Genomic DNA, 5,763 nt, shown 5'->3' on the forward strand with positions numbered 1-5,763 from the left:
TAAAATTAGAAGATTAAGATTTCTTAAAAAAAAGAAACATGTAAAAAAACTCATAATTTTTTAATCTTCCAAAAAAAGCATCCCTAAAATATATAATTGATTTAAGTAATCTTGGAAAATGAAAATTTTGATAATATTCTCAAAATTTTAAAAATTGAGGTTTCTTTTTTGCCAAATTAAAATAATCCAATTAAACAAATTGGTAATAAATATAGTATATTTTTAATAGTATCATTTATATATATCTAAGAACTATAATATATCAATAAATATCTTTTTTTTCTAAATACAAAAACTATGATAAATCGCGTGCATGGCACGCGGGTATAAACTAGTTCCACAAACAGGAATAAAGCACTTTATATAAAGTTGCTTTGAAAGATTTACACAAAGCCACACAATATTCGAATTCAACTCGTTATTGGAAATTTTTACTGTTTGAAAACCTCGTCCTTGTTGGGCCCGGCCCAGCCACATTAGATATCCACAAAAGAAGACTATCGGGGAAAGTCATAAACTTCTTTGGGTCACAGTATGTGCACGACCCAAAGTACACAGAAACCCTAAGAAGGCCCAAACATGAGTAGCTTGCTCCTCAAGCACACCAAGAGGGGCCCACGTCCTTACATCTATATATAGTGCAGAGGGGCGTGACATACCCCTCTCTCTATCACTTTTACTCGTTTTGGAAAAGATCGTACGATTCAAAAATGTTGTTAATGACATTTTGCAGACTGTTCCCTTTTCGGCTAGGATCCAGGGAGTCGACCACAATCTCTTACAAGAGAGATCTAATCATCCTTTGCGTAATCATCCTTTCTACTTTAATCCTCTTTAAACCATCACGAATAAATCACTAACTTAAGCATCAGAGAGTGAAATGCGGGGCACAATCTCCCCGAGCTTGACTTTTTATTGGCAGCGTATAGTACATCATAATTCATGGTCATTAGCATCTATATCAAGAGATTTGGCACGTCTAGAGCGCATATTACCGTGATCCAGACCAAGCGGATTAAAGACAATAAATACGAGGTTTACGGACTTCCGAGGGAAAGACAATTAAAATGGTATAAGCTGGAGCTGCTCACACCAGTAACACGACTGCGCCAGGAGCAGCGCGACCGTGCAGGGTACGCGACCGCGCCATCCCACGAGACCAAAAGTCCAAGACCGGGCCCAAGACGCGACCCCACCGACACATGCACACCCGCGCCCCTGTCAGGCCGGGATTTCTCCGAAATCCTATTTCTCCCTTGTGCTACGCTTGGGATTTGGGCTTCATTCATTGGTAAAGAGTGGGATAGGGTTAATTAGGTTAAATGATTTTTCATTTTAGAATAAATGGGGAGGGCTTTCCTCCTCCCTAATCATCTATTATTCCAATAATCTTTCATTTCATTTTACGTAGAGTTTTAGCAATGAGCCAGGAGTAGTCTCCTAGACATTGAATGCTTGGTTCAAGCCATTAGGCTGATACAATGTGAGGTTTCTATCCCTGGTTCTCATTATAATATGTCTCAATTGCTTTATCCTCTTGTTTTTAATATCTATTGAATTGAATTTGCATTCTGGGTTGATCACCTAGGTTGTTTAGTTCAATTTCATATAGCTAGGCTTAGGATTATCCTAGTTGGAAAAACCTAACCATTATAGTACAAAAATCACTACCTGGACTTGTTGTAGGGATGTGGAGGATAAGGAGGTGTTAATAGCCAAGTGGTGCTGCATCTTCCTATCTATTCTTGTGCTTTATGCTGCCTAGGAGAAAGTCTTAATTATTTTAGGGTTGGATTCGTAGGTAAGGGATATTAGGGCTTGTTGACTTAATTAGATAAATAGGAACAAGGATTAGTGCAATTAGAGGACATATAGGTGTTAGGAAAAGGAGACAGAACCCAAATAGAGAAACCTAGGACCATTGAATTAATCTAATAGGTAAAGACCAATCATATGAAGTGTTCGTCCCATTTTAATCAAACAATATTTAGAATTAAGTTTTACCAAATCCCCCATTGTTAACTTTCTAGTTGATCTAATTAATATCGTGAGAATTTATTACATTTCGGTCTCTTGTGGAATTTGACCTATACTTACCACTTTACTCTTGTAGAGGAGTTTGAAAGGATTTATTTTGACCGGAGGGCCTAGCGACAACCTCTGTCAAATTGGCATCGTTGTTGGGGAACCAATTTTTCTTTTCTTACAATATTTGTTTGATTGACTGCAGTACTGACTAGAGCATTGTCAGCACCCGTGCTACTAATATTTCCCTTGCTGAGCTTATTCCATAGACAAAAAGGACTGCTAGAAGGAGGATAAGAGAAAGAACAACGGAGACAATGGAAGATCTAGAGAATCAGGATAACAATCAGGTCCCACCATAGACCCCGGAGCAGCTACAAGCTAATCAATTGCTAATGAATCAGTTTCTAGAAGCCTACGCGCAACCGAACAATCTGGCCAGAAATAGGACACTGCGGAGCACACGACTCCCAACTTGACGCAGCAACCTCAAGCGGTGGTCCTACCACCACTTGCGCAGGGAGTGACCTTCGAACTTAAGTCCGGAGTGATCAAACCTACTCCCTACTTTCCACGGGATGCCCGGAGAAGACCCTATTATGCATCTAAATCTATTACACGACATTTGCATGACCATGAAGGCGGTCAATGTGACGGAGGAGCATATCAAGATGAAGGCATTCGACTTCACGTCGAAAGACACGACTAGAGCTTGGTATTACCACCTCCCCACAGACAAGATAGACAACTAGGAGAAGTTGCACCAGGTATTCCTAAACCGCTGCTTTTCGATAAAGAAATCAAACGTGCTTAAGAAGGAGATCGCGCATGTTGAGCAGAGAGTGGGGGAGTCATTATACGAGTACCTAGAGAGATTCAAAGGGCTTTGCGCTAGCTTCCCTTTTCACGGCTATGAGCAGCAGGACTTGGTGTTGTTTCTTACTCAAGAACTATTGACTAATGAGAGGAGAATCATTGACGTTGCGTGTGGAGGAAGCGTCCTAAACATGACCCCAGGAGATACGATGGAAAGTTGCAAAGCATGGCCGAAAGCACGAGAAGCTTCGAAAGGACGTACACCACGAGGGTTGTAAATGTCGCGAGCTCGAGAAGGGAAGGATCAAACTTGGCAGGAGAGCTGGCCGAGATCAAGAAAATGCTCGCTAGTTTACTACCTAAGAGTGGGCAGCAGCCCGCGCATCTTTGTGGTATTTGTGCAAGTACAAGCCATCATTCCGATCAATGCCCCGAGTTGCGGGACGATACAATCGCAGAGGTAAGCGCGATGGGAGGATACATACCTCCTCGGCCAAGGGAGAATCAACAGTAGAATTTCCATCCCTGATATAGAGATCAGTAGGACCAACAGAGATGGAGGCCTCACGAGAAGCAGCGGAATCAAGGAGCTCCTACCATGGAAATGATAAAGGAATTGACTAAGACCATCGCCACTCTTGCGTCAAATCCCAAGAACATCGATTCCAGACTCAAGAACTTAGAGGTTCAAATGGGGAAGATTGCGTAGATAGTCTCCACATTGGCTCAGAATAACTGAAATTCAGTACCAGCCCAGACGGTGGTGAATCCGAACTAAAACATGGCGAGTCAAAATCTTAAGAATGTCAGCGCGATGGCATTGAGGAGAGGTAGGAACTCAAAGAAGAGAGCGGGACAAGAGGATCCGACAGAGGCGTGCCAACGCGCATACTTGCGAGACCGCGTGGCCATTACCGAGATCTCGCGCTGCCACGCCCCCATAACACGCGAGCACGTGGTCATTATTGAGAGTGTGAGTGACCACGCACCCATCGAGCGCGCTCGCGCCACCATTACTGAGGTTGTGCGCGATCGTGCGCTCCAGGAGCGCGACTGCGCGTTTACGGACCCAGATTCCGGAAACTTGGCGCGATCGTGCCCCATCAAGCGTGACCGCGCTGAGGTTACTAAGAGCAGGCGCAACCACGCCCACCTTACTGCCGAGAAGGATTGTCCTGCAATGTGACACACCTCAAAACATTTTGATCCTATGCTTTCTAGTTGAATGCAACGTTCATTTACACTCCTAGACAAGGGCTATAGTTTAAAGAGAGAAATAATGAAAATATTGAGCAAAGCATATTGATCATTCACGAATGAGTAAAACATTTACACCCGACTACGCGGGACAAACATGTTCAAAATACTTACGCAAATTTTTTACATCACCCAAGCAGGGCAAGAGTTAACATTTCAAAAAATAAAAACAATACAGCTAAAAGACTAGGTGCTGGGCTCCGCGCCCGAACGCAACCTCTTAGGCGATGGAGGCACGTCGACTTCACCCTCCCTAGCCCTCTTTGGCGTGGCCGCCTCTAGAAGTTTACAAAAGAGGGGAAGGGACGGATCAGGAAGCATAGAAATCGTGTAGCCCGGTGCAAACTCCATGGCCGGCTTCATGGCATGGACGTCCAAGGGCTCCGCCCCGTCATCCACAAAGGTGTCGGCTTCCGGACACACATATGGAGGAGGGAAAGAGTGAAACTCCTCAATTGTCTAGGACTCCACGACGAAGCCGGGGAGCTTCTTCTTATTGCATTCAGGATGAAGGTGGCTCGGTGACGATTGTAGTATGCAACCAAACTCTGCATACGGCTACCACTCACAAATTGAGCCACGGCTGCGTCCTTGGCCTCCTTCAAAGCTTGAGCAATGGCCACCTCCTTGACGCTCTCAGCAGGAATCCTAGCTTCATCGACCACTCTCTAGCCGCATCAATAGCCGCTCGTGCAGCTTCAGAGTCAGCCAATTGTGCCTTGACCCCATCTAGTTGCTTCTTCATCTCCCTGTCCGCCTCCACGACCCTAAGCTGGAGGTGCTCGGCCACCACAGTCAGCTTATGCTCGACCTCGGCCAGGCTGGAGGTAAGCTTTGTGTTCTCCTCCAACAGTCTAGTCGCTTCCGCCATTGCCATATCGTAGTCTGCTTTCTGCCTAGCCATCTGGTCGATGGTTTCTTGACGCTCCGTAATGAGCATGGCCAATGCCTCTTTAGCCTCCCTCAGCTCTTGCTCAAGGGAAGACTCAGAGGAGGCATGGACGGCCAGAAATCGGGCAATACCCGCACCTACACATGTCGTGAATTAGCATAAACAAAGAGGAAACATTAATTATGAAATAGCCGACTCAATCTAAACACTTACCGAAAGCGCAAGAGACTGAGGCGAGATGACCTCCAGCATGTCATCGTCTAACATTCGAGGGGTCGGCTCACGAAGCCAATTCGGATCGAGGACTACGTTGGCGACATATGTCCAGTAGTGGAAATCCAGCGTCCTCAACAAACGATCCGGAGAGGGGGGTGACTCAGCCCAAACTGCGGACCCTTCACCCCTTTGAACTGGGCCATACGTCAACGCTCGTCAACAGTGTAGGCCGCCACTTCTCTACCATCTTCCTCGCTAACGGGGGCAGCATCAGAATCGTGACCGCCCGTGCCACGTGTCCCTTCTAATCGGGGAGCCAACTACACTCGGCGAAGCAAGGGGAGCTGGTCTTTTGTCTCCTCGTTGTCACTCCCAATTACGTGTACAAAGGTGCCAGGAGACGGGAGAGAAGAAGGAAGTGAAGCCAAACACGACGGTGTAGGATCCGGTTCATTAATCCGAAGTGTTATACACGATGCTCCGAGAGAAACCGCACTCTAGGTGCCCGCTAGGCGACCCTCGCGCCTATTGATCTCGACCTCGTAGGCAGGGTTGAG

The sequence above is a fragment of the Phyllobates terribilis genome, unplaced genomic scaffold (genome assembly GCF_046119375.1).
Source record: "Phyllobates terribilis strain yellow unplaced genomic scaffold, ASM4611937v1 Scaffold_4584__1_contigs__length_59199, whole genome shotgun sequence".
NCBI classification, from domain to species: Eukaryota; Metazoa; Chordata; class Amphibia; order Anura; family Dendrobatidae; genus Phyllobates; species Phyllobates terribilis.